At 51.4% G+C, this 16,864-nt stretch overlaps 1 protein-coding gene and 1 long non-coding RNA gene across 3 annotated transcripts in view; one reads left to right on the top strand and one right to left on the bottom strand.

Annotated features, from left to right (window-relative positions):
* The window catches only part of JPH2 (junctophilin 2), a 60,739-nt gene that overhangs the window by 24,975 nt on the left and 18,900 nt on the right, over nt 1-16,864 (top strand). The gene's annotated exons all lie outside the window — the stretch shown is intronic.
* LOC138920092 (uncharacterized) lies at nt 6,264-8,242 on the bottom strand. Its single transcript, XR_011430763.1, has 3 exons — nt 7,930-8,242; nt 7,750-7,829; nt 6,264-6,893 (listed from the first exon to the last, which is right to left on the bottom strand). It is a non-coding gene; the product is annotated as an uncharacterized lncRNA (long non-coding RNA).

Below are 16,864 nucleotides of genomic sequence, written 5' to 3'. Positions count from 1 at the left end.
GAGGCGAGGGATCTGGGTCTTTCCACCCTCTGCGCTGGGTGCCGGCTACCCTCCAGAAAGGACCATGTCCTGGGGCTGGACAGCCCTGCTCAGCCAGGGGCAATCGCTGGACAGGGCTGACAGCCGGGAGCACGCATCAGCTGGGGGAGCAGGGAGAAATAAGGCCTCCATCCTGAAACTGGGTGGCACGTCCCAGTGTCCACTCCAGTGCTGGACACCTAGCAAGGGCTCTGTGAATATCACTAGTCACTGTCGTCATTCAGTGAGTTCATTTTACAGATGTGGAAACTGAGGCCCAGAGAAGAGTGTAATATGCCCGAGGCCACCTGGCAAGCAAGTGGGAGAACCGGGGCTGCGGCCCCCGGCTTTCTGGCCCCAAAGCTTTGACCAGTGCATCTTGCTGTCTCTAAACTCTGTAAACTATAAATTGCCACGGATGTGCGCGCGGGTAGTATCCTTAAGGCAGAAAGAAGGTAGAGGTGAATTTTTTAAGATTTCTTGGTTAGGGGCGGAGCCAGGCTTATAAACAGGTCACCATATAATTGATTGTCCAAATCTGGACACTTTTAGGAGTAAAAGGGGGCACCTTTTAAAAATGAAACTTTTATGTTGGAATAATTTTAGATTTACAAAAAGGTTGCAAAGATAGTATAGAGAGTTCCCACATACCCTCCTCCCAGTTTCCCCAGTGTGAACTTCTGTTGTTATTAGTGCTGTTGAGTCGATTCCAGCTCCTCGCGACCCCGTGTTCAGCAGAGCGGGGCCCTGCTTGGTCTTTTTGCTCTGTCTTCTCCCCTTCCGGCGCCGTCTCAGACGGTGCTCTGCTGCTGTTCACAGGGTTTTCATGGCCACCTTTTTTGGCAGTGGGTGGCCGGGTCTTCTCCCTGGTCTGTCTTAGTCTGGAAGCTCTGCTGAAACCTGTCCACCGTGGGTGACCCTGCTGGTCTCTGAAATCCCAGTGTCCTATCTCTCGGCATCACAGCAACACGCAGCCGCCACAATATGAGAACAGACAGGTGGGTGGTGTGGTTCCCTGACAGGGAAGTGAACCTGGGCCTCACTGATGTGAGCGCTGACTCTTAACCACTAGAGCACCGTTAACTTCTTACAGTACCAAATACGTTCATCAAAGCTGACATCCATACGTTACTATTAATTAAACTCCAGACTTTATTTGAATTTTACTCGTTTTTCCAAAATTTTCTTAGTTTGTCCTTTTCCTGTTCCAGGATTCCATTTTTCACTTGATTGTCTAGCCTTCTGAGTCTTCTCTGGCCTGTGACCGTTTCTCAGTCTTTCCTTGTTTTTCGTGCCCTTGACAGTGTTGAGGAGTACTGGTCAGCTACTTTGTAGAACGTCCCTCAATTTGGGTTTGTCTGATGTTTATCTCATTATTAGACTGAGGTTATAGGTTTTGGGGAAGAAGACCACAGAGGTAAAGTGCCCCTCCACCACATCGTATCAGGGCCATGAACTTGACGTGACTTATCACAGATGACGTTGACCTTGATCACGTGGTTAAGGTGGTGTCTGCCAGGTTTCTCTGCTGCAAAGTTGCCATGTTCCCCTTTCCATACTCTGTTCTTTGGAATCCAGACATTAAGTTCAGCCCATACTTGAGAGGGAGAAGGGTCTGGAATTAAGCTCCAGAGGGAGGGGTGTCAACATATATTGTGTGGAATTCTCCTGTAAGGACGATTTATCCCTTCTTCCAAAGGGCACCTTTTAAATTATTATGCCCAGTGTCTAAAGTTATTGGAGGCACAAGCCAGGACTGTCCTGGGCAGCCCGGGACATGGCACAGTTTAGAGTAGGTAGAGGTTAGGCTCTTGATTCGGAAGACTATGAGTTGGAATTCTGTCTCTTCTACTCAGGAGCTGTAGGACCTAGCCCAAGTTGCTTCACCACTCTGAACCCTGGATCCTCTTTCCTCCTAGGGTTCTTTTGAGGAGTAGGTGAGCGAATGCCTGTAAGTGCCTGGCACAGAGCAGCCAGCAGTGACAGCACTCACTGTCATCACCTGATGTGTTCGATTTTAAAGGCGAGACTGTGCAAGCTTGGGGAGAAGGAGGGATTTTCCCAAGCTCTTGCCTCTTGGGGACAGAATCTTGCCCCTGCCTGCCCCCTTGCCTTCCCTTCTCTTCTAGTGCTTCCTGTAACGCCTAAGCCCTTGAATGTGAAGGTGTTGAGCTCCCTGCTAGAAGTCTGCCAGGCCCAAGACGGGAACTGAGTCTCCGGAGCGAGAGGGTGGTGTCCAGCTTCCTCCACGTGGTGCTGCTCCGGGGGAGCACTGGGGAGACCTGGAGTCCTCGTGTGTCTGAGGAATGTGTTCCCTACGCCCGCAGGGCTGGTGCCATTGGCGGGAGGGGGCGGCTGCCTGGCTTGGTTTTAAGCTTAGACTGAATTTCCAATTAAGGGAAACTTTGTGTTAGGAGGAAAAGCAGAGTTGTCTCCCTCCCAAGGGCTTTGCTGAGTAATGGGGAGCAGAGGAGCAGGAAGCATTCGCAGCAGCCACCCGCCTCCTGGGCCCAGGCAGGCTTGGGTTTCTCTCCACTGCGGCCTCGGGCTCCTTGCCCCGGGCTTACAGGGAACTTGTCACTCCGTGTCTAGGATCAGGACAGCTTTCCCGGGGGAAGGAAAGTCTCATCCCCCTAAGGTGAGCTATGGATTGAAAAAGATTCTAGCCCTGTGCTGTCCAATATGGTAGCTAGTAGCCACATGTGGCTACTGAGCTTTGAAGTGTGGCTGCTCTGAATGGAGATGCGCTGTAAATGTGAAACACACTCTGGATTTCAAAGACTTAGTAAGGAAAGAACATAAAATAACGGGTTAATTTTTTTCATATTGATTACATGTTGAAATGATTATATTTTAGATATATTGGGTTAGATAAAATATATTGTTGTAATTAATTTCACTGTTTTTTTCTCTTTGTTTTTGGTGAGGAAGATTGGCCTTGATCCAACATTTGTGCCAATCTTCCTTTATTTTGTGTGTGGGATGCTGCCACAGCATGGCTTGATGAGCAGTGCATGGGTCTGTGCCCAGGATCCAAACCCATGAAGCCTGAGCTGCTGAAGCGGAGTGCGTGAACTTAACCACTGTGCCACTGGGCCAGCCCCCTTACTTGTTTCTTTTTCCTTTTTTCAATAATTTTGAATACTAGAAAATTTAAAAATTACATATGTGACTCACATTATATATATATATATATATATATTTTTTTTTTTTTTTTTGAGGAAGATTGGCCCTGAGTTAACATCTGTGCCCATCTTCCTCTGTTTTATATGTGGGACGCCTGCCACAGCATGGCTTGAAAAATGGTGCTAGATCTGCACCCGGGATCCAAACTGACGAACCCTGGGCTGCCAAAGCAGAGCAAAGCAGAGCACACGAACTTAACTGCTACGCTACCGGGCCAGACAGTGTTGCCCTAGACCCATTCAGCCCTAGGAGATAGTCCAGCTCCCTCACTGACCACTGACCAGATGGGGACACCGAGGTGCAGAAAGGGACAAAGAGACCCCCATAGCTGCTAAGTGGTCGATGGGGAGCTGGCCTCGTGTCTTTGGATTTTGTGGCTAAGAACTCTTTCTGTAGAGGCGTGGAGGCAGGGACATGTGTGGTGTATTTTGGGAGTGATGAGTCATTGGGATGCTGGAGTGGATGGGGAAGAGATTAGGGATGAGGCTGGAAGGCAGCCTGGGGCCAGCTTGGGGCGGGCTTTGCATGCCAGGTTAAGGAGTCTCAAACTTACTGTGCGGCGGGCACTATTCTAAGTGCTTGGCAGAATTCACTCATTGCATTCTAACTGCGGCACAGAGAGGTTTTTTAACATGTCCCAAGGCACACAGCCAGAAGTGATGGAGCTGAGATTCCGACCCAGAGTTTCTATCCTTGGCCACCACGCCCTTCTGCCACTTCATGTACAGTAAGCTTCTCTCTTTATCTTTTTTCATTTTTTTACGTTGTTTGAAACAACGTACTTTTAAAATCTAAGGAAGCTAAGAATAATAAAAAGTAAGAAGCAACAAAATCCCTCTCGTCCTTCCATGTCAGTTGCATGTCAGAAATAACCATTATTAACAGTTCCCTCACGGCATTCCTCCATTTACCTATTCCAGTTTTGTTTTTTGTTTTTTTTTCACACCTGGGACTGCCTATCTAATATATATAATGAAGCTGTGTGATGTTCTTCAGCTTGCTTTTTTGACTTGTGTTTTGAGATTTTTTCATCTTGTGCACATAGTCTGCCTTATTCTTTTTAATAGCTGCGTAATAGTCCATGCATCCATTGGATATACTGTGATTTCTTTAACTGATCTCTCTTGATGGAGATTGAAACATTTCATGTTTTCATGATTACAAATGAGGTTGCAACGAACATGCTTGAGCAAGAACACATACATATTCTTGCTCACAGAGCTGGTTAAAGGGATGGCCCAGTCTAGCACCTTATTCTTCTGGGGACATTTGAGCATCATTGGTATGCATTAGAAATGTAACACCAATTAACCCGGGTCTTTGCAAGGGACTGACTCCTGACATTCACTGTCAAAATGTGATTTTGATGGTCGCTCTCCTGACAAGGTCCGCAGTACCCTTAAGTAGACTAGCCCAAACAAGCAGAACTCCACACCACTCCTATCTAATGCCCGTACCCCACATATGTTCAATAGATATGTAAAAATAATTGGTGCAAGAGGTACCAAATTATTAGCTTGCTGGAGTGCTCCCATGTCTCTGCCTATCCTTGCTTGCACAGATCTGCTTTTATGGGTTAAATTCCTAGAAGGGGAATTGCTGTGTCAAAAAGAATGTGCATTTTAATTATTATCAGAACCCCGATTAACCTTCAAAAGGGTTGCACCAAATTTATAAGCCCCCCACCACCAATAGTGTACAAGAGGGCCATTTTCCTCACACCCTCGCCAATACCATGCACTACCAGTCTTTTGCATTTTTGCCAAATTATTTGGGACGATCAGGTGTTCTATGAACCCAGGGACCACAATCAACTGCGCACACTCAGATGGGCAAGGTTTGCCCCGTTCTGTTTCTGGCTCACCTCCTGAGATTCCTCCTGGACATAGGGGTCCGTGGAGGGGGATTAAGCTCTCTGAGGATGGCCTTGAAAGGTTGGAAAGACCCTGGACCCTCGGCTCCTGCCCTCCATCACATCCCTCCTTGCAGAATTGCCAGATGGACACAATCCCTTTGCTCCCGGAGCCTGAAGACTCGGGTGAATGGAATTTCCTGAGTTGTCAGAGCTGGATTCTCGTGACATACACGAGGCAGCTGTGACTCCATGGCCGGCCTCTGGGCTGAGTGGTCTGGCGAGAGAGAGGAGAGCTTGCCTGGGTCCGTGGCAGCAGGGAGATGTTCAAATGCGGGGGCAATGCTTTTGGGGGAGCCAGGCCTTCCAAGCCAGGAGAGTAGAGAGCCAGAGAGAAGACTCCACATGCTCCCCTCAGTCCTCAGAAACAGCCGATCAGAGCTGGAGGACACCTTGGAGCGAAGGCTGCCCAATGTGCTTATTTCACAGATGGAGAAACTGAGGCCTCGAAAGGGACCGCGACTCAGGGTCAGAGCAGAGAGAGGAGAGTGGCCAGAGGGCGGAGCAGGGGAGGCTCCTGGGTCGCATTTAATAAATCAGCTGGGCAGAGGCCAGGGCTGTGGGAGGTGGGAAGAAAGGTTTCTGTCTCCCCCTCCCTCAGCCCTGTAAAGTGTGCTTACTGTCCGGCTCCAGAACCTTGCCAGCTTGATTTTTCAGCGTAAATAGCAAAATCAGAGAAGAGAGAGGCTAACAGCCTGCACCTTCGGAGAAAAATGCCCCTTTACCCAAAAGCAAGGGTTTCCCTACATGCCAGTGAAAGGTCTGATCAAGTGAGGCCATGTGTGGCCCTGTCCCCGGCACCTGAGCTGAGCCCCAGCAGTGCCAGGGGCTCAGGGGTCAGCACTGGCAGGGCCGGACAGAGGGTGCTGGAGTGACAGTGACGAGCATGAGAGTGGCTGACGTCGGGGAAGTGCTGGAGTGTCAGGCTGCCTGGGGTCTAGGCCTGGACACTTGCTGGCTGCGTGGGCGAGTGACCTGCCCCTAAACCTCCATTTCTTCATCTCTGAGACGGGGATCATGAGAGAACCCGCCTCGTGGGTATATGCAAGGATCGAGTGCTTAAGACAGTGCCTGGCAAAGATCAGTGCCCCTTTCTCAGTGCCAGGTGCCAGACTCTGTGCTAATTCCATTTATATGCATCTTCTCATTTAATCCTCATGAGGGAGGTGCTATTTATTATGTTAACCCATTTCACAGATGACAAAACTTACCCAAAGTCCCAAAATAACTGACACAAGCAGACTTGCAATTCTCGGATCCAGACTCTGCCCCCCTTACCGCTGTTGGAAGGGACGGCCTTTCAGCTCTAAAATTTCAGGTTCCCAGCCTGCCAGCCTGATGGTCCGTGCCTGGACCGTGGGGCCTGTCCGTGCTTTTGAATGGCAGAGCAGCTGAGAGCATAGGCTGGGGAGATGGAGAAATTGAGGTTCAAATCCTGTTTGTTCCTTGGCCATGTGTCCTTGGTCCTTTCTGAGCCTCACTTTCCTCGTCTGTAGAATGGGGACAGTAACAGCCGCGCCTCCAGGTTGTGGTGAGATGATGTGTGTGGAGGGCTCTGCGTGGTCCTGGCGCTTGGCGGGTGCTGGGTAAGTAGAGGCTGTGGGCAGTTTTAAGTCTTTCTTCTTACCCAGAGACGCGGGCGAGCGGAACATGGAGAGGCCAACAGGCTCCTCCTCCGAGCTTCCTCCTCCCCCAGGTGCAGGCCGCTTGGCTCCCCCGGGTCTCCAAAGCCCGGGCCGACTTCCACTTGACTTCCTAAGTCCACACCAGTGAGGCCCTGCCCCGGGAGAGGAGTTAAAAATAAAGCCCAGCCTTCAAATCCTTCAAGTAAACACCCAGCTCTCTAAAAATAGCACCTTTGCAACAGGTCTCCGGAGCCAGGCCGGGCTTAAGCGATGGCGCTTGGTCAGGCTGGTTGTCGCAGCCAGGCGGGTCCAGGCCAAGCCTCCACGTCACCCTACCTTGCCACCGAGCCTCTGGTCCTGAGGGGGGACCAAGTGCCCATTATTCGTCTCTACCCCTTTCTCTCTGTCTCCACTACCGCTGGCACCTCTCACCGCACCACTGTGAGGGCCCCTCGTCAGCTCTTCACTCCCCTTCCTGCCCTCTGCTCTTCTCTGCACCATAGCTGGAGTGAGCTTCTAAAAATGTAAGCCTGACCATGCCACTCTGGCAAACAAAACTTTCACGGGGTCTTTAGTTTGGATTCCCCTGAAAACACAGCCTGAGACGAGGATCTGGGTGCAGGAAGTTCGTGTGGGAGGTGACGCCAGGACGGAGGAAGTGAGTGGGGAGTGTGAGATGGGGAAGAAGGAAAAGCCAATATGAGTGTGTGTTATCCAGACATCATTGCAGGCCACGGGGACTGGATTGGGCAGGGACCTTGGTTCAGAATGCCACCCTGATTGTGCACATGGAGGGTTAGGGGGGTGTGGGCAAAGCTCTCTCCTCTGGCTCCAGTCCCCCATTCAGTGAAGATTTCCCGAGGGAGCATAAATCCCCTGTACTTCTGGGCGTGCTTGCACTTGAGGTGGGGGTGAGGGGCCTCCTGCAGCAGCAGAGCAGACTCTGGGCAGAAGGCGGAGAGCTGTACTTGCGTGGGATGCTCGCTGGTGGTGCTGGGGGAATCTTACCACATGTGGAGCCGCCCTCCACAGCTACGGATGAAACTGGAAGATTGAGGAGCTGCAGTATGGGCATCAGTGGCGTCTGCCTGTAGGAGGAATTTCAGATTCCTTCGTCCCGCAAGATCCCTCCTCTCTGGCTCCAGCTTGCCCCCAGCCCCATCTCACACCCCTCTCCCCATCGCTCACCTTCAGCCACAGTTCCTCCAAAAGGCCCTTCTCTTTCCTGCCCACAGCCCTTTGCACATGCTGTTCCATTTGCCTGAAATGCTTTTCCCTTACTCTTTACCTTGCTAACACTTTCTTGTTCATCAGGCCTCCTGCAACTCAAATGTTTCTTCCTCAAGGAAGGCAGCTCTGAGCTCCCTTCTCATCTGGGTTCCCTGTTTTATTGTTCCTGGTACCCTATGTGCCCTGCCTCAACTGTACCGACCCCCTCATTGTCCTACTCGTCTGTCTTCCCTGCTTGGTTCTACACTCCTGGAGGACAGGGACCCTGTGTGCCGTGTGGGCGTGTGCTTGGAGTGCTCTAGCATGGCTGACGTGGCGTGAGAGGGGAGGACGACAGAGGCCAGGGAGAGTGCGGGGTGGGGCAGGGACGGGGTGCTAGCCAATGTGGGAGACCCTAGCCACATGTGAAAATTTCAATGTAAATTAATTGAAATTAAATAAATTAAAAGTTCTGTCCTACGGTCGCTGTAGCCACGTGTCAAGTGCCCAGTGGCTACCGTATCGGAGAGCACGGACGTAGACTAGATCCCTCATTGCTGAAGTCCCGTTGGGCAGGCCGCTGTAGGGCCTTGCAGGTCACTGCAGGGCGACAGCCTTGCCCCCACATAACTGGGCACACTTCCTGGGGTCCTTTCCTCACCTCTCAAAGTGGGTATGATTAAAGCATGCAAGGCCATTTGGTCCAGCCCCAGCCAACGTCGGAATGCCTTTCCCGTCATCCTTGCCAAGCTGTCCTTCAGTGGCTGCTTCTGTGTCTCCAGGCGTGGGAGACTCACCACCTCTCAGATGGTCCAGGCCAACTTTGGACAGCTTTGACTTTTGGATTTGCTAAAACCAGAAGAATGTTCTGCCTTTCCATACCTTCTACGCGTTGGTCCCAGTTCTGCCCTCGGGGACAGTATCAGTTAGAACTGTGTTCAGCTGCAGGTAACGGAACCTGTCCATTGTGTCCTAACCACTGGGCTTACCGTCTCACGTGAGAAGATCAGAGAGGCAGTGCAGGGCTGTTGTGGCTGCCCCCTGCTGCCCTCAGGGACCCACCTCCATCTGCCTTTCCCTCCTACTCTCTTTGGAGTGAGACTTCTGTCCTCGTCCTCAGAGATGGCCACTGCACTCCTGGCTTCACCTCTGCGTTCCAGGGCAGAGGTCAAAAAAATGCAACAGCCTTTCTTCACGGGGAAGTGAAGCCGAAGCAGGGATTTACATCTCCTCCTGAATGGGTCACATGGCCTCCCCTACGTGCAAGGAACCCGGGAAGGTGAATATTTCTGTCGGGCACATTGCTTCCCTAAATGACATTAGGCTTCCATCAGCAGGGAAGAAGGAGAGAGTGGAAGTTTGGGGAGCAGCTAGTAATGTCTGTCCCTGCAGAGATTTAAAGATTGTGATCCTAGCAACCCCAAGAGTCTGCTCCATCTCAGCCTCTCCAGGCCCTTCCCTCGGCCTCTGCTCTCAAGTCTCCTCACTTTCTGCATTTTCTGCGGGAGAAACAGAGGCACTGCATCATTTAGCGACCAAGAGCTCAGGTTTGGGGGTCGGATAACGCTGGTTCCTTGGGCACGTCACTTCCCCTAGCCTCACTTTCCCCAACTGTGGAACGTGGTGTAAATTGGTATAGTGCTGACTGCTGAGGGCCTTGTGAAGGCAAAATGAGATAACCCACGTGTGCCTGGCACGTAGTAATCACTCAGTAGTGGCCGTTGTCATTTTTATTATTATAACTAATATTGCTCTTACGTCAGTGATTCCTTCTGGTGCTGGTGAATGGACAACCAGAGAGCGCAGACCGGGTGAGCTCTGCCGGGGTCGCCTAGGTGTCACCATAATCCCAGCACTCACCCCAGGGAGAGCCTCTCCTTATGTCTTGGGGAGGGGTGTGGAGTGGGACCGCAGATGGGAGGGAGGGGCTGCAGTGTGGACCATCCCTAAAGCCACTTTTGGCTGAGCCGCATCCCTCGTGGGGCTGTCACATCGCTGCTGAAGCTCTGATCCATCAGCCCAGCTCCTGCAAGCCTTTCTGGGAAGCCCGCTGCCAGACCGTAACCCCATGGGACTTGGTATGGTCCTGCCGGAAGCCTGGCCAAGGGTGGGGGGGCGCCCAGGAGCTCTGACCCACCAGGTAGAGGGTCAGAAATGCCACAGAGCAGGTCATCTAGAAGGGGGCTTGTCAGAGGCTAACCTGGGGCAGCCTCCCGGGCCCCAGGGCTGCACAGCTCTTCCCTGACCGCCCCAGCCGGGGTGATAGAGAGACACGCATCCTGCGGCAGAAAAGCCGCCTGGAGCCCGTATTATTTTTTCCTGTATTTTTTTAATAGGTTACCATTCATATGGTTCAAAACCCCACAGTTATAAATATGTAAAGTCTGTCTCCTCTGCCCGTTCCCCTCCTGTCAACACCTCCGCTCCCGAGAGGCAACTATTGTTTGTTGTTTCTTTCCTTTCCTTCCAGAGTTACTTTACACATATATTAAGGGGCAACTTATGAAATTGCTAATATTTGACCATTTTGACAAAATGGTGGTTTCATACAGTTCCACGTAACCTCAGCAAAGGCATATCTGGATTCCTACTTTTCTCTTTCTTACACAAAAGGTAGCAGATTATATGTACTCTTCTGAACTTTGCTTTTTTCTCTTTGCTCTGTATATATCAGAGATCTTTTCATAGCTTTCCACATAAAGAACTTTGTCAGTTTTTTTACACCCACGTAGTGTTCCATTATATAGCTGCATCATAATTTATTTAATCAGGCCCCCGTTGCTGAACAGGATTGTCTGGGTAGTTTCCAGAATTTTGCTGTGTTAGATAAAGTTGTACACACCTCATTTCACCTATGGATCCGTAGATCTCAAGCATTGATTCCCAGAAGGACAATTACTGGATCAAAGGCTCTCAGGGGTGGTTGTCCCATTCTGTCTTCCCATCCACATCATGTGAGGGGGAGAAGGCGTCTGCCACTCACGTGATGAATGACCTTGGGCCAGTCCCTGCCCCCTGCGGGTCTCTGTTTCCTGGGGCACTGAGCTGTCTTTGCCTTGTCCTTGGAAAAACAGCCGTCCCAGACCCGCCTCCTTGCTTGGCCTTTCCCATGCCCCAGCCACGTGCAGCTATTGTAGCTGTGGTTTCTTTGGGAGATGACTTCAGCCCCGACTGAGGCCAAGGCAGCCCAGTGAGGTCAGCATGGAAGAGCAGCCAGAGGGACCAGCATGGACAAAGGCACAGTGGTGTGACGGCATGGGGTAAGGCAGGATTTCCCAAATGCCAGTCACTGAGGTACCTTCCTGAGCCATGTACCGCATACCACCTGGGTAGTTGTTTCCTTACTGTTTAAAAAACATTTTAATTTTCTTAGACTTAAATTTATCTTTATAAAGGAACTTTACATTATTACCATAAATAGAAATCCAGTTAGATAAAGAGAAGTTAGCCAAATACACACACACAGACACAGGAAAAGAGAAAAATACACTGAAACAAAACATCATTAAACCATCCCTCTGCTGCCTCCTGAAAGCTCGGATCAAGGCTGCTTGCTGCTCTGCTCTCTCTCTATTAAAAACGGAAATACAGTCACGAGTCGCACAGCAACATTGTGATCAATGACGGCCCGGATATACGACGGTGGTCCCATCAGATTAGCACCATGGAGCCTAGGTGTGTAGTAGGCTCGACCATCTAGGTTTGTGTAAGTGCACTCTATGATGTTCTCACAACGACGAAATCGCCTGACAACGAAGTTCTCAGAATGTGTCCCCGTGTTAAGTGATGTATGGCTGTGTAAGACACATGTTAAAGACATATAAGCACCAAATGAGAGTTTCTCACTGATGAAATCAGGGTGGCTGAAGTCATATTTTAAAGGAACAATGTTACCTGGTGAGTGTCCAGTACCTGTCATTTTTGGTCCTACCAGTAGTAGGCACCCTGTTCTGTAGAGACACTGGCCTGAAGGACAGGTTTCTCTGCTCCCTCCTCAAAGAGCCTCAGAGAGAGGGAAGTCAGTCTTTGGAAGGGCCCATGCTCCAGGAACCAGAGTTCGAGCCGAGAGGAGCCCAAGCTTAGACAGGCCTTGCACACAGTGGGCACTCACTAAATGCTCGTCAGTGACTGACCATCAGTGAGCCTGAGGGGCTCTTATGAAAGAAAGTCAGGCATTCACACTAACAGGTGCCTTCCTGAACCTTTGCCAAAGAGACCGTCCTCCTCTCCTGTCATCTTGTGACAGTTTCCCTCACGGCTGATGCTTGCTGGGGGAGCACTGGTATTGGAGCCGCCCAGAGTGGATAGGAGCCCAGAACCTCTCTTGCCGCTTTTCCCTCATCTTCTTCCATCCTTCATTTGTTGGTGGGAAACAAACACACAGATGTAGCGCAGATCAAGCACAGGTTTATTTCTCACTCATGTAAAGTGCAAAGTAGGTGCCCTCATCAGTGGGCGGCTCTCCTCCAAGCCACGATTCAGGGACCCGGCCTCCCTCTGTCTTGTGGCTCTGCCGTCGTCATGCTCTTGTGCATCAAGCTGGTGAAAAGGGAAAACATATAGAAGGATGCAAGTGGGAGGTTTTTATGGGCCAAGCCGGAAGTAGGGCACATCCCTCCCTCTCACATTCCATTGGCCAGAATCCAGTCACATGGCCACGTGTTCCTGCAAGGGAGGCTGGGAAATGGTCTAGGTGTGTGCCCAGGAAGAAGCGGAAACTGCTACCTAGTCCCAGCCATGCTTAGTGAGCATGCATTCAAGGCCCTTTATCATCTGCCTCCATCCTATCTCTTCATTCACGCACATCATTGTAGGCTGAACTTTTCTCAGTTTCTTAAACACCCAGTACATAAGTGTGTGTGTGCATGTGTGTGTGTGCACGTGTGCGTGCGTTTTTCACACCCTTTTGTGCCTTGGCTCCTGCAGTTCCCTCTATTTAGAACACCTTTTCATCACTTCTTTCTTTTCTTCTCTAACCAGCTCACACAGCTGTGGAAATAAGACCACAGCCTCAGAATTTAAAATAAAACTTTATCGTTTTCTAAGACTACATGCACGGAGAAGGGAGGACATGTGTCCGCAGCATGGAGGGGTCCTCGTCAGCTCCCCCAGTCCTTCACAGAGCAGATTGCGGGTTTTCTTTTCTATGCAGATGACTGCTGAGACCTGCTCAGCTAAGTAGGGGAGGGGAGACTTGGGGTCACAGACGGCAAACCTCAGGAACTTTTTGTCAAGAGAGCGAGTAGCTGGTTTTCCAAAGGGCGGGGCCAGGGGGCGGGTTGCAGAAATTGCCCAGGGAGGAGGTAAAACATAAGGGTCTGAATCTGTTGAGACAGTTAACTTTTTTCTAGTTATTGTCTATTCTGAGATGTACGTGCTGATTAAATAGCTGTGGGGTGCGGGGCCGGGGGAGGACGCGAACCCTGCTTCCCTGGGTTTGCCGATTTCCACGGTGTAAATACAGCCCTATGCTCGATTTCAGGCTGCCACTGTGCAGTCACTGAACGCAGAGCCGGGAAGATGTGTGAATAATGGGCTCTCGGGAGCAGCCGAGAGCTTGTGTGAGTGGCTCCGGCACGCTCTCAGCCCAGGCCTTGGTTTCCCCGTCTCTGCTCTGCTTCAGGCTGTAGCTCAGAGGTCCTATCTGCAGGGAAGCTGACCATGTCCCTTTTCCTTCTGGGCTTCCTATTTTAGAAGCCTGAACATTCCAGATTGGGTTGTTCTTCTGCAGATCTTCTCTACTCATCTGTAAGTTCCTTACGGCCAGAATTCTGGTTTTAAATTTCTTTATGTGCCTGTTCCATTGTCGGATGCCCACCCTTAGTCGGCACCCAGGAAATGCTTAGAGAAGGCAGGCAGGAAGGAGGACAGAGGGAGATGGGGGTGAAGAGCCTGGCGGGGAGTCAGTTCCTGCTCTGTGACTTGTTGGCCGTGTGACCTCAGGCAAATCCCTTCACCTGTCTAGGCTTGTTTCCTCATCTGTGAAACAGGCTCCTGTATTTTCCTCTGCTCCAGCTAGACCAGGCCTATCACTGCGTGATAATTCTGACAATAATAATAGTCATGGCTACTGTTTACTCATTCAACACATTTTTATGAAGCGTCTGCTGTGGCCCAGACGCTGCTCTAGGTGCTGGGGATTCATCCATGAACAAAACCATCAAAAATCCCTTCCACGTGGAGCTTGCATTCTGCATTTGCAGCGAACTACAAACTGAACGAATTCCACAGGCGGCACCTTGTTTGGTCCCTGGGCATCCCCGGAGGGTGGAGGCATCGCTGGCCGCATTGTGCGCTGCAGGAAGTGAGGAGAAGCGGATGCAGGGGATGCAGAGGTCAGCCAGTGCATAAAGGGTAGAGACCGCCGGTCCCAGGACCTGGTTCTTAGCCATGACGACATGCCCTCTCCTACCCACAGGCCCCCTTCCTGCCCACCTCGCTGCCTTCGCTGGGGCCGTCCCCGCCCTTCCCCCAGTGCCCTCTCTGCATTCCATCTGTTCCCAAGAACACATCCGTCAGGCCCACCGGCCGCCTGTCTCCTCCCTGGTGCTGTCTTTCTCCACCTCGGGCCTTGTCTCCGGATCCTTCCTCCTTATCCCACCAGCCATGGTTGGTCACCAGGGATGGAATCTTTCTTTAGTTTGCTCCCTCGAGACACTTCTTTTCCTCCCCCTCCCCCTGCCACCCCAGGGCCCAGGCATGGACCCACAGGAAGAGCTCAATAAATACCTCTTAATGCAATGAAATCTTAGTTTTTCTCTGGCCTCTAGGACAAGTCTTGGTTTTAAATGTCTTCATCGTAAGGGCTATTTATTCTTCTTGGGAAATGTGAAGGTCAGATCCTTTAAAACAAACAAAACTTCAGCAGCCCTTGTGTGCACCTGCTGTGTGCTGGGTATGGCATTCGGTGCTGCAGGGCTTACAAAGATGACAGACCGAGTCACTGATCTTCAGCCTCAGTTGGCATCTTAGTGTGGTCAAGGCTGAGATGACCACATGGTTCTGTGTGCCTGCGACAGCACTGGTTCCTGCTAGGTTCCAGCCTCCCTCTCGGCCCCAGGTGCCCTGGTTTGAGTGATAAGCTCTCTGGTCAGGCCAGACAAGACCTGAGGACAGGACCCCTCTTACTGCTCTAAGCGCTTTGCAAATACCAGTGCATTGAGTCCTCCCAACTCTGTGAGGTTGGTACTGTTATTCTCCCATTTCACAGATGGGGAAACAGAGGTGCAGACAGGTTAAGTAACTTACTCAAGGTCACACAGCTAGGAAGAAGCAGGGCTAGGATTTGAATGCAGGTAGGCTGGTGCCAGAGTTCTCCCGCTTAACCACCACCCCAGTGAGACCTTCCCTAAGAGGTCCTCCCTGATCCCATGCTCAGGGCTAGACATCTCTCCCCCTCGTCCACCCCACCAGGAGCTGTGGACTTAGCCCCGTCCTGACTGCTGGGACATGGTTTTGTGACAGGAAGACAGCCGCGGGCTCGGAATCTCCTCTGGAGCCCTCATGTCTGGCGCTGCGCCCAGGGCCAAGTCAAATCTCTGGCTTTTTGAAACAAGGGATGCGATTTTCCAGGGCTGGGGCTGGGTTTGGCCCTCCCTGTGGCTTCTTCCTCCCTGTGTGGCAGCAGGGGTGCCAGCCCCCAGGAGCAGATGTAGCTGCCTGGAATTCCTTCCCAAGGCTCCTTATCAGTTTTCAGAGCAGCCTGGGGTGGAGCGAGGGGGGTGTCAGGGCCACTGGGGGCTGCTCTGGGAAAAGCTGGAATGCCAGAGCAGAGCTGCACCTGGGGAGGGGCCGGAGGCGGGGGAGGGTGCTGGGCGGGGCGGGCTCAGCTGTCACATTCCTCCGCTCACAGAAAGCTCTCCTGGGCGCCTTGTCCTTATTTAGGCAGGAGATGTCTGCTGACTCGGGCCGTGTGTGATGCCATTGTGGGGTGAGCTCACTGGCTGGAGTGGGCTGAGGTGGGGGGCAGAGCACGCCTGGAGCCAAGTCAGCGGGCTCTGGGGCAGGCGATCCCTGCAGACCCAGACTCGCTGGGGTGGGAAGTCCAACCCTTGGGAAGAAAAATCACTCTCTAAGTAATAATAACACAAATAGCAGGTCCCGTTCATGGGGTCCCTACTACGCACAGGGCACCAGCTAGGCTAGTCGGTAAGCGCCAGGAGGTGGGTTTCTTCTGTTCATAGTTGTACACCCAGATCTAGTCCGGGACGTGGCACACAGTAGGTGCTTAGAAAATACTTGTCATGATGGAATGGATATACACTTCACATGCCACAGTCCACTTGATCCTGACGATAAGCCTAGTGGTAGCTCAGTGCTACTACTAACCCATTTTATAGATGGCGAATCTGAGACTTGGAGAGGTTCCATGAGTTGGCAAAGGCCCCTCAACTTGAAAGTAGAGGAGCTGGGGGTTGAAACCAGGTCGTCTGACTCCAGCATGTCAACGCAAGTAGTCCATAATCAATCTACAAATCAAAATTGGGGTGAGTTTATTATGAGCCAGGTCTGAGGACTGTAGCCCGGGGCCTTCCCTCCCTAAGGAAGGAAGGGCACCAAAGTGGGGTGTACAGAGTGGTTATACACCGTCTTGGAACAAAGAGCATCCATCACATATGACAGGAATGTCTCTGTTACTACTGTCAGGAGATGCTTCTCTGGCACAGCAGGTCGGTGGTCACAAGGTGAGCACAGCAGGTCAGTAATTAATCCTTAGTTTCCAGAAAGAGATGCTTATCCTTCACGAAATGCCGATATTGGGGGGAAGCTACATCCCTATCTTTAAGGGCATCACTCTTGTCTTTGGGGCTTGGTAAATGTTTAAAGCAGATGTACAACACATGCTCGACAGGCCACGCCAGGCCCTTTTGAAAAAATAGAGTTAGACCGAATTAGCTTTAAACCAGATGGCTTC

This window comes from Equus caballus, chromosome 22 (assembly GCF_041296265.1).
Source record: "Equus caballus isolate H_3958 breed thoroughbred chromosome 22, TB-T2T, whole genome shotgun sequence".
NCBI classification, from domain to species: Eukaryota; Metazoa; Chordata; class Mammalia; order Perissodactyla; family Equidae; genus Equus; species Equus caballus.
Note: the sequence above shows the minus strand (reverse complement) of the source record. Positions and strands in the feature narration are given on the sequence as shown.